This window comes from Copidosoma floridanum, unplaced genomic scaffold (genome assembly GCF_036245765.1).
Source record: "Copidosoma floridanum isolate Cflo_tuat_1 unplaced genomic scaffold, Cflo_Japanese_pri ptg000040l, whole genome shotgun sequence".
Taxonomy (NCBI): Eukaryota; Metazoa; Arthropoda; class Insecta; order Hymenoptera; family Encyrtidae; genus Copidosoma; species Copidosoma floridanum.
This window is the reverse complement of record NW_028321917.1, coordinates 631700-645605: the sequence shown is the minus strand read 5'-3', so window position 1 is coordinate 645605 and position 13906 is coordinate 631700.

Sequence of the window (13906 nt, the reverse complement as noted above, 5' to 3'; positions counted from 1 at the left end):
CACAAGCGTCTATCACCTCATAACCCAAAGCGCTTACTGACCACTCTGTTAAATAAATAATTATTCATTTCACTAGTGATTAACACCTTATGACATGAAGCACTTTCTGGCCACTCTGTAAAACGAATAATTATTAATAACACAAGCGCCTATCACCTTATGACCCGGGGCTCTTACTGGGCTATCTGTTAAATAAATAATTATTAATAACACAAGCCTCTATCACCTCATAACCCGAGGCGCTTACTGGGCACTCTGTTGAATAAATAATTATCAATAACACAAGCGCCTATCACCCAATAACCCAGGGCGCTTACTGGCCTACCTGTTAAATAAATAATTATTAATAATACAAGCGCCCATCACCAGATAACCCAGGGCACTTACTGGCCACTATGTTAAATAAATAATTATTAATTAAACAAGTGCCTATCACCTAATGTCACAAGGCGCTTACTAGCTACTCTGAAAAATAAATAATTATTAATTACACAAGCGTCTATCACCTCATAACCCGAGGCGCTTACTCGCCACTCTGTTGAATGAATAATTATTGATAATACAAGCGCCCATCACCCGATAACCCAGGGCACTTACTGGCCACTAAGTTGAATAAATAATTATTAATTAAACAAGTGCCTATCACCCAATGACCCAGGGCGCTTACTGGCCTACCTGTTAAATGAATAATTATAAATAACACAAGTAATTATCACCTAATGACACGAAGCGCTTTCTAGCCACTCTGTAAAACAAATAATTATAAATAACACAAGCGCCTATCACTTCATGACCCGGTGCTCTTTCTGGCTACTCTGTTAAAATAAATAATTATTAATAACACAAGTGCCTATCGCCTAATGACATGGGGCGCTTACTGGCCACTATGTTAAATAAATAATTATTAATAACACCAGCGCCTATCACCTTATGACCATAGGCGCTCACTGACCACTCTGTTAAATTAATAATTGTTATTAACAACAGCGCCTTTCACCCGATGACCCGGAACACTTACTAACCACTCTGTTAAATAAATAATTATTCATAACACAAGCGCCTATCACCCGATAACCCAGGGCACTTACTGGCCACTATGTTGAATAAATAATTATTAATTAAACAAGTGCCTATCACCTAATGTCACAAGGCGCTTACTGGCTACACTGAAAAATAAATAATTATTAATAACACAAGCGTCTATCACCTCATAACCCGAGGCGCTTACTGACCACTTTGTTAAATGAATAATTATTAATAACACAAGCGCCTATCACCCAATGACTTAAAGGCGCTTACTGGCCATTTTGTTAAATAAATAGTTATTAATAACACAAGTGCCTATCACCGAATGACCCAAAGGCGCTTACTGGCCACTCTGTTAAATAAATAATTAATAATAATACAAGCTCCCAACACCCGATAACCGAGGGCACTTACTGGCCACTATGTTGAATGAATAATTATTAATTTCACAAGTGATTAACACCTTATGACACAAAGCACTTTCTGGCCACTCTGTAAAACGAATAATTATTAATAACACAAGCGCCTATCACCTTATGACCCGGGGCTCTTACTGGGCACTCTGTTGAAGAAATAATTATTAATAACACAAGCCTCTATCACCTCATAACCCGAGGCGCTTACTGGCCATTTTGTTAAATAAATAGTTATTAATAACACAAGTGCCTATCACCGAATGACCCCAAGGCTCTTACTGGCCACTCTGTTAAATAAATAATTAATAATAATACAAGCTCCCAACACCCGATAACCCAGGGCACTTACTGGCCACTATGTTGAATGAATAATTATTAATTTCACAAGTGATTAACACCCGATAACCCGAGGAACTTACTGGCCACTCTGTTAAATAAATAATGAATAATAACACAAGCACCTATCACCCAATGACCCAAAGGCGCTTACTGGCCATTTTGTTAAATAAATGGTTATTAATAACACAAGCGCCCATCACCCGATAACCCAGGGCACTTACTGGCCACTATGTTGGATAAATAATTATTAATTAAACAAGTGCCTATCACCTCATGTCACAAGGCGCTTACTGGCTACACTGAAAAATAAATAATTATTAATAACACAAGCGTCTATCACCTCATAACCCGAGGCGCTTACTGACCTCTCTGTTAAATAAATAATTATTAATTTCACAAGTGATTAACACCTTATGACACGAAGCACTTTCTGGCCACTCTGTAAAACGAATAATTATTAATAACACAAGCGCCTATCACCTAATGACCCGGGGCTCTTACTGGGCAATCTGTTGAATAAATAATTATTAATAACACAAGCCTCTATCACCTCATAACCCGAGGCGCTTACTGGGCACTCTGTTAAATAAATAATTATCAATAACACAAGCGCCTATCACCCAATAACCCAGGGAGCTTACTGGCCTACCTGTTAAATAAATAATTATAAATAACACAAGTGATTATCACCTCATGACACGAAGCGCTTTCTCGCCACTCTGTTATACAAATAATTATTAATAACACAAGCGCCTATCACCTCATGACCCGGGGCTCTTTCTGGCTACTCTGTTAAAATGAATAATTATTAATAACACAAGTGCCTATCACCTAATGACATATGGCGCTTACTGGCCACTATGTTAAATAAATAATTATTAATAACACAAGCGCCTATCACCTTATGACCATGGGCGCTTACTGACCACTCTGTTAAATAAATAATTGTTAATAACAGAAGTGCCTATCACCCGATAACCCAGGGATCTCACTGGCCACTCTGTTAATTAAATAATGAATAATAAAACAAAGGCCTATCCCCCAATGACCCAAAGGCGCTTACTGGCCATTTTGTTGAATAAATAGTTATTATTAACACAAGTGCCTATCACCTAATGACACAGGGCGCTTACTGGCCACTCTGTTAAATAAATAATTATTAATAATACAAGCGCCCATCACCCGATAACCCAGGGCACTTACTGGCCACTATGTTAAATAAATAATTATCAATTAAACAAGTGCCTATCACCTAATGTCACAAGGCGCTTACTAGCTACTCTGAAAAATTAATAATTATTAATTACACAAGCGTCTATCACCTCATAACCCGAGGCACTTACTCGCCACTATGTTGAATAAATAATTATTAATAATACAAGCGCCCATCACCCGATAACCCAGGGCACTTACTGGCCACTATGTTGAATAAATAATTATTAATTAAACAAGTGCCTATCACCCAATGACCCAGGGCGCTTACTGGCCTACCTGTTAAATAAATAATTATAAATAACACAAGTAATTATCTTCTAATGACACGAAGCGCTTTCTAGCCACTCTGTAAAACAAATAAATATAAATAACACAAGCGCCTATCACTTCATGACCCGGGGCTCTTTTTGGCTACTCTGTTAAAATAAATAATTATTAATAACTCAAGTGCCTATCACCTAATGACATGGGGCGCTTACTGGCCACACTGTTAAATAAATAATTATTAATAACACAAGCGCCTATCACCTTATGACCCGGGGCTCTTACTGGGCTATCTGTTAAATAAATAATTATTAATAACACAAGCCTCTATCACCTCATAACCCGAGGCGCTTACTGGGCACTCTGTTGAATAAATAATTATCAATAACACAAGCGCCTATCACCCAATGACCCAGGGCGCTTACTGGCCTACCTGTTAAATAAATAATTATTAATAATACAAGCGCCCATCACCAGATAACCCAGGGCACTTACTGGCCACTATGTTAAATAAATAATTATTAATTAAACAAGTGCCTATCACCTAATGTCACAAGGCGCTTACTAGCTACTCTGAAAAATAAATAATTATTAATTACACAAGCGTCTATCACCTCATAACCCGAGGCGCTTACTCGCCACTCTGTTGAATGAATAATTATTGATAATACAAGCGCCCATCACCCGATAACCCAGGGCACTTACTGGCCACTATGTTGAATAAATAATTATTAATTAAACAAGTGCCTATCACCCAATGACCCAGGGCGCTTACTGGCCTACCTGTTGAATAAATAATTATAAATAACACAAGTAATTATCACCTAATGACACGAAGCGCTTTCTAGCCACTCTGTAAAACAAATAATTATAAATAACACAAGCGCCTATCACTTCATGACCCGGGGCTCTTTCTGGCTACTCTGTTAAAATAAATAATTATTAATAACACAAGTGCCTATCACCTAATGACATGGGGCGCTTACTGGCCACTATGTTAAATAAATAATTATTAATAACACCAGCGCCTATCACCTTATGACCATGGGCGCTCACTGACCACTCTGTTAAATTAATAATTGTTATTAACAACAGCGCCTTTCACCCGATGACCCGGAACACTTACTAACCACTCTGTTAAATAAATAATTATTAATAACACAAGCGCCTATCACCCGATAACCCGGGGCACTTACTGGCTACTCTGTTAAATAAATAATTATTAATTACCCAAGTAATTATCACCTTATGATCCGAAGGCGCTTACTGGCAACTTTGTTATATAAATAATTATCAATAACACAAGTTCCGATTACCTAATGACACAAAGCGCTTACTAGCCACTCTGTTAGATAAATAATTATTAATAACACAAGCGCCTATCACCCGATAACCCAGGGCACTTACTGGCCACTATGTTGAATAAATAATTATTAATTAAACAAGTGCCTATCACCTAATGTCACAAGGCGCTTACTGGCTACACTGAAAAATAAATAATTATTAATAACACAAGCGTCTATCACCCAATGACTTAAAGGCGCTTACTGGCCACTTTGTTAAATGAATAATTATTAATAACACAAGCGCCTATCACCCAATGACTTAAAGGCGCTTACTGGCCATTTTGTTAAATAAATAGTTATTAATAACACAAGCGCCTATCACCTAATGACCCGGGGCTCTTACTGGGCAATCTGTTGAATAAATAATTATTAATAACACAAGCCTCTATCACCTCATAACCCGAGGCGCTTACTGGGCACTCTGTTAAATAAATAATTATCAATAACACAAGCGCCTATCACCCAATAACCCAGGGCGCTTACTGGCCTACCTGTTAAATAAATAATTATAAATAACACAAGTGATTATCACCTCATGACACGAAGCGCTTTCTCGCCACTCTGTTATACAAATAATTATTAATAACACAAGCGCCTATCACCTCATGACCCGGGGCTCTTTCTGGCTACTCTGTTAAAATGAATAATTATTAATAACACAAGTGCCTATCACCTAATGACATATGGCGCTTACTGGCCACTATGTTAAATAAATAATTATTAATAACACAAGCGCCTATCACCTTATGACCATGGGCGCTTACTGACCACTCTGTTAAATAAATAATTGTTAATAACAGAAGTGCCTATCACCCGATAACCCAGGGATCTCACTGGCCACTCTGTTAAATAAATAATGAATAATAAAACAAAGGCCTATCCCCCAATGACCCAAAGGCGCTTACTGGCCATTTTGTTGAATAAATAGTTATTATTAACACAAGTGCCTATCACCTAATGACACAGGGCGCTTACTGGCCACTCTGTTAAATAAATAATTATTAATAATACAAGCGCCCATCACCCGATAACCCAGGGCACTTACTGGCCACTATGTTAAATAAATAATTATCAATTAAACAAGTGCCTATCACCTAATGTCACAAGGCGCTTACTAGCTACTCTGAAAAATTAATAATTATTAATTACACAAGCGTCTATCACCTCATAACCCGAGGCACTTACTCGCCACTATGTTGAATAAATAATTATTAATAATACAAGCGCCCATCACCCGATAACCCAGGGCACTTACTGGCCACTATGTTGAATAAATAATTATTAATTAAACAAGTGCCTATCACCCAATGACCCAGGGCGCTTACTGGCCTACCTGTTAAATAAATAATTATAAATAACACAAGTAATTATCACCTAATGACACGAAGCGCTTTCTAGCCACTCTGTAAAACAAATAAATATAAATAACACAAGCGCCTATCACTTCATGACCCGGGGCTCTTTTTGGCTACTCTGTTAAAATAAATAATTATTAATAACTCAAGTGCCTATCACCTAATGACATGGGGCGCTTACTGGCCACACTGTTAAATAAATAATTATTAATAACACAAGCGCCTATCACCTTATGACCCGGGGCTCTTACTGGGCTATCTGTTAAATAAATAATTATTAATAACACAAGCCTCTATCACCTCATAACCCGAGGCGCTTACTGGGCACTCTGTTGAATAAATAATTATCAATAACACAAGCGCCTATCACCCAATAACCCAGGGCGCTTACTGGCCTACCTGTTAAATAAATAATTATTAATAATACAAGCGCCCATCACCAGATAACCCAGGGCACTTACTGGCCACTATGTTAAATAAATAATTATTAATTAAACAAGTGCCTATCACCTAATGTCACAAGGCGCTTACTAGCTACTCTGAAAAATAAATAATTATTAATTACACAAGCGTCTATCACCTCATAACCCGAGGCGCTTACTCGCCACTCTGTTGAATGAATAATTATTGATAATACAAGCGCCCATCACCCGATAACCCAGGGCACTTACTGGCCACTATGTTGAATAAATAATTATTAATTAAACAAGTGATTAACACCTTATGTCACGAAGCACTTTCTGGCCACTTTGTTAAACGAATAATTATTAGAAACACAAGCGCCTATCACCTTATGACCACGGGCGCTTACTGACCACTCTGTTAAATAAATAATTGTTAATTATCCAAGTAATTATCACCTTATGACCCGAAGGCGCTTACTGGCCATTTTGTTATATAAATAATTATCAATAACACAAGTTCCGATTACCTAATGACACGGAGCGCTTACTGGCCACTCTGTTAAATAAATAATTATTAATAACACAAGCGCCTATTACCTGATAACCCAGGAAACTCACTGGCCACTCTGTTAAATAAATAATGAATAATAACACAAGTGCTTATCACCCAATGACCCAAAGGCGCTTACTGGCCATTTTGTTGAATAAATAGTTATTATAAACACAAGTGCCTATCACCTAATGACACGGGGCACTTACTGGCCACTCTGTTAAATAAATAATTATTAATAATACAAGCGCCCATCACCCGATAACCCAGGGCACTTACTGGCCACTATGTTAAATAAATAATTATTAATTAAACAAGTGCCTATCACCTAATGTCACAAGGCGCTTACGAGCTACTCTGAAAATTAAATAATTATTAATTACACAAGCGTCTATCACCTCATAACCCGAGGCGCTTACTCGCCACTCTGTTGAATAAATAATTATTAATAATACAAGCGCCCATCACCCGATAACCCAGGGCACTTACTGGCCACTATGTTGAATAAATAATTATTAATTAAACAAGTGCCTATCACCCAATGACCCAGGGCGCTTACTGGCCACCCTGTTAAATTAATAATTATTAATAACACAAGTGATTATCACCTAATGACACGCAGCGCTTTCTGGCCACTCTGTAACACAAATAATTATTAATAACTCAAGCGCCTATCACCTCATGACCCGGGGCTCTTACTGGCTACTCTGTTAAAAATGAATAATTAATAATAACACAAGCGCCTATCACCTTATAACCATGGGCGCTTACTCACCACTCTGTTGAATAAATAATTGTTAATTAAACAAGTGCCTATCACCTCATGTCACAAGGCGCTTACTGGCTACACTGAAAAATAAATAATTATTAATAACACAAGCGTCTATCACCTCATAACCCGAGGCGCTTACTAACCACTCTGTTAAATAAATAATTATTAATTTTACAAGTGATTAACACCTTATGACACAAAGCACTTTCTGGCGACTCTGTAAAACGAATAATTATTAATAACACAAGCGCCTATCACCTTATGACCCGGGGCTCTTACTGGGCACTCTGTTGAATAAATAATTATTAATAACACAAGCCTCTATCACCTCATAACCCGAGGCGCTTACTGGGCACTCTGTTGAATAAATAATTATCAATAACACAAGCGCCTATCACCCAATAACCCAGGGCGCTTACTGGCCTACCTGTTAAATAAATAATTATAAATAACACAAGTGATTATCACCTAATGACACGAAGCGCTTTCTAGCTACTTTGTAAGACACATAATTATTAATAACACAAGCGCCTATAACCTCATGACCCGGGGCTCTTTCTGGCTACTCTGTTAAAATGAATAATTATTAATAACACAGGTGCCTATCACCTAATGACATGGGGCGCTTACTGGCCACTATGTTAAATAAATAATTATTAATAACACAAGCGCCGATCACCTTATGACCATGGGCGCTTACTGACCACTCTGTTAAATAAATAATTGTTAATAACAACAGCGCCTTTCACCCGATGACCCGGGACACTTACTAACCACTCTGTTAAATAAATAATTATTAATAACACAAGCGCCTATCACCTGATAACCCGGGGCACTTACTGACTACTCTGTTAAATAAATAATTATTAATTACCCAAGTAATTATCACCTTATGATCCGAAGGCGCTTACTGGCCACTTTGTTATGTAAATAATTATCAATAACACAAGTTCTGATTACCTTATGACACGGAGCGCTGACTGGCCACTCTGTTAGATAAATAATTATTAATAACACAAGCGCCTATCACCTGATAACCCAGGGAACTCACTGGCCACTCTGTTAAATAAATAATGAATAATAACACAAGCGCCTATCACCCAATGACTTAAAGGCGCTTACTAGCCATTTTGTTAAATAAATAGTTATTAATAACACAAGTGCCTATCACCGAATAACCCAGAGGCGCTTACTGGCCACTCTGTTAAATAAATAATTAATAATAATACAAGCTCCCAACACCCGATAACCCAGGGCACTTACTGGCCACTATGTTGAATAAATAATTATTAATTTCACAAGTGATTAACACCTTATGACACGAAGCACTTTCTGGCCACTCTGTAAAACGAGTAATTATTAATAACACAAGCGCCTATCACCTTATGACCCGGGGCTCTTACTGGGCACTCTGTTGAAGAAATAATTATTAATAACACAAGCCTTTATCACCTCATAACCCGAGGCGCTTACTGGGCACTCTGTTGAATAAATAATTATTAATAACACATCGCCTATTACCTTATGACCATGGGCGCTTACTGACCACTCTGTTGAATAAACAATTGTTAATAACAATAGCGCCTTTCACCCGATGACCCGGTACACTTACTAACCACTCTGTTAAATAAATAATTATTAATAACACAAGCGCCTATCACCCGATAACCCGGGGCACTTACTGGCCACTCTGTTAAATAAATAATTATTAATTACACAAGTAATTATCACCTAATGACCCAAAGGCGCTGACTGGCCACTCTGTTAAATAAATAATCATTAATAACACAAGTTCCGATTACCTAATGACACGGAGCGCTTACTGGAAACTCTGTTAAATAAATAATTATTAATTACACAAGCGCCTATCACCTAATTACCCAGGACGCTTACTGGCCACTTTGTTAAATAAATAATTATTAATAGCACAAGCGCCTATCATCCGATAACCCAGGAAACTTTTTGGCCACTCTGTTAAATAAATAATGAATAATAACACTAGCGCCTATCACCCAAAGACCCAAAGACGCTTACTGGCCATTTTGTTGAATAAATAGTTATTAATAACACAAGTGCCTATTACCTACTGACACGGGGCGCTTACTGGCCACTCTGTTAAATAAATAACTATTAATAATACAAGCGCTTATCACCCGATAACCCAGGGCACTTACTGGCCACTATATTAAATGAATAATTATTAATTAAACAAGTGCCTATCACCAAATGTCACAAGGCGCTTACTGGCTACACTGAAAAATAAATAATTATTAATAACACAAGCGTCTATCACCTCATAACCCAAGGCGCTTACTGACCACTCTGTTAAATGAATAATGATTAATAACACAAGCGCCTATCACTTGATGACCCGGGGAACTTACTGGCTACTCTGTTAAATAAATAATTATTAATTACACAAGTATTTATCACCTAATGACCCAAAGGTGCTTACTGGCCACTCTGTTGAATAAATAGTTATTAATAACACAAGTGCCTATTACCTAATGACACAGAGCGCTTACTGGCTACTCTGTTAAATAAATAATTATTAATAACACAAGCGACTATCACCCGATAACCCGAGAAACTTACTGGTCACTTTGATAAATAAATAATGAATAATAACACAAGCGCCTATCACCCGATGACCCAGGACACTTACTAACTACTCTGTTGAATAAATAATCATTAATAACACAAGCCTCTATCACCTCATAACCCAAGGCGCTTACTTGGCACTCTGTTGAATAAATAAATATAAATAACACAAGTGATTATCACCTAATAACACGAAGCGCTTTCTGGCCACTTTGTAAAACAGATAATTATTAATAACACAACCGCCTATCACTTCATGACCCGGAGCTCTTACTGGCTACTCTGTTAAAATGAATAATTATTAATAACACAAGTGCCTATCACCTAATGACACGGGGCGCTTACTGGCCACTCTGTTAAATAAATAATTATTAATTACACAAGTGATTAACATCTAATGACACTAAGAGCTTTCTGGCCACTCTGTAAAACGAATAAATATTAATAACACAAGCGCCTATCACCTCATGACCCGGGGCTCTTACTGGCTACTCTGTTAAATGAATGATTCTTAATAACACAAGCGCCTATCACCTCATGACCATGGGCGCTTACTAACCACTCTGTTAAAAAAATAATTATTAATATTACAATTTCCCAACACCCGATAACCCAGGGCACTTACTGGCCACTCTGTTGAATAAATAATCATTAATAACACAAGCGCCCATCACCCGATAACCCAGGGCGCTTACTAGCCACCCTGTTAAATAAATAATGGATAATAACACAAGCGCCTATCACCGAATGACCCAAAGGTGCTTACTAGCCACTTTGTTAAATAAATAATTATTAATAACACAAGCGCCTATCACCTGATAACCCGAGGAACTTACTGGCCACTCTGTTAAATAAATAATTATTAATAACACAAGCCTCTATCACCTCATAGCCCGAGGCGCTTACTGGGCACTCTGTTGAATAAATAATTATCAATAACACAAGCGCCTATTACCCAATAACCTAGGGCGCTTACTGGCCTACCTGTTAAATAAATAATTATAAATAACACAAGTGATTATCACCTAATGACACGAAGCGCTTTCTAGCCACTCTGTAAAACAAATAATAATTAATAACACAAGCGCCTATCACCTCATGACCCGCGGCTCTTTCTGGCTACTCTGTTAAAATGAATAATTATTAAGAACACAAGTGCCTATCACCTAATGACATGGGGCGCTTACTGGCCACTATGTTAAATAAATAATTATTAATAACACAAGCGCCTATCACCTTATGACCACGGGCGCTTACTGACCACTCTGTTAAATAAATAATTGATAATTATCCAAGTAATTATCACCTCATGACCCGCGGCTCTTTCTGGCTACTCTGTTAAAATGAATAATTATTAAGAACACAAGTTCCGATTACCTAATGACACGGAGCGCTTACTGGCCACTCTGTTAAATAAATAATTATTAATAACACAAGCGCCTATTACCTGATAACCCAGGAAACTCACTGGCCACTCTGTTAAATAAATAATGAATGATAACACAAGCGCTTATCACCCAATGACCCAAAGGCGCTTATTGGCCATTTTGTTGAATAAATAGTTATTATAAACACAAGTGCCTATCACCTAATGACACGGGGCACTTACTGGCCACTCTGTTAAATAAATAATTATTTATAATACAAGCGTCCATCACCCGATAACCCAGGGCACTTACTGGCCACTATGTTAAATAAATAATTATTAATTAAACAAGTGCCTATCACCTAATGTCACAAGGCTCTTACGAGCTTCTCTGAAAATTAAATAATTATTAATTACACAAGCGTCTATCACCTCATAACCCGAGGCGCTTACTCGCCACTCTGTTGAATAAATAATTATTAATAATACAAGCGCCCATCACCCGATAACCCAGGGCACTTACTGGCCACTATGTTAAATAAATAATTATTAATTAAACAAGTGCCTATCACCCAATGACCCAGGGCGCTTACTGGCCACCCTGTTAAATTAATAATTATTAATAACACAAGTGATTATCACCTAATGACACGCAGCGCTTTCTGGCCACTCTGTAAAACAAATAATTATTAATAACACAAGCGCCTATCACCTCATGACCCGGGGCTCTTACTGGCTACTCTGTTAAAAATGGATAATTAATAATAACACAAGCGCCTATCACCTTATGACCATGGGCGCTTACTCACCACTCTGTTGAATAAATAATTGTTAATAACAACAGCGCCTTTCACCCGATGACCCGGGACACTTACTAACCACTCTGTTAAATAAATAATTATTAATTACACAAGTAATTATCACCTAATGACCCGAAGGCGCTTACTGGCCACTCTGTTAAATAAATAATTATTAATAACACAAGTTCCGATTACCTAATGACACGGAGCGCTTACTGGCCACTCTGTTAAATAAATAATTATTAATAACACAAGCGCCTATCACCCAATTTCCCAGGGCACTAACTGGCCACTCTGTTAAATAAATAATTATTTATAACACAAGCTCCTATCACCGAATGACCCGGAGCGCTTACTGGCCACTATGTAAAATGAATAATTATTAATAACACAAGTGCCTATCACCTTATGACCCAGGGCGCTAAATGGCCACTCTGATAAATAAATAATTAATTATTACACAAGTGCCTATCACCTTATGACACGGGTCACTTACTGGCCACTCTCTAAAATAAATAATTATTAATAACACAAGCGCCTATCACCTCATGACCCAGGGTGCTTACTGGCTACTCTGTAAAATAAATAATTATTAATAACATGAGTGCCTATCACCAAATGTCACAAGTTGCTTACTGGCTACACTGAAAAATAAATAATTATTAATAACACAAGCGTCTATCACCTCATAACCCGGGGCGCTTACTGACCACTCTGTTAAATGAATAATTATTTATAACACAAGCGCCTATCACCTGATGACCCGAGGAACTCACTGGCCACTCTGTTAAATGAATAATTATTAATTACACAAGTAATTATCACCTAATGACCCGAAGGTGCTTACTGGCCACTCTGTTGAATAAATAATTATTAATAACACAAGTTCCGATTACCTAATGACACGGAGCGCTTACTGGCTACTCTGTTAAATAAATAATTATTAATAATACAAGCGCCCATCACCCGATAACCCAGGGCACTTACTGGCCACTATGTTAAATGAATAATTATTAATTATACAAGTGCCTATCACCAAATGTCACAAGGCGCTTACTGGCTACACTAAAAAATAAATAATTATTAATAACACAAGCGTCTATCACCTCATAACCCAAGGCGCTTACTGACCACTCTGTTAAATGAATAATTATTAATAACACAAGCGCCTATCACCTGATGACCCGGGGAACTTACTGGCCACTCTGTTAAATAAATAATTATTAATTACACAAGTAATTATCACCTAATGACCCGAAGGTGCTTACTGGCCACTCTGTTGAATAAATAATTATCAATAACACAAGTTCCGATTACCTAATGACACGAAGCGCTTACTGGCTACTCTGTTAAATAAATAATTATTAATAACACAAGCGCCTATCACCCGATAACCCAAAAAACTTACTGGCCACTTTGTTAAATAAATAATGAATAATAACACAAGCGCCT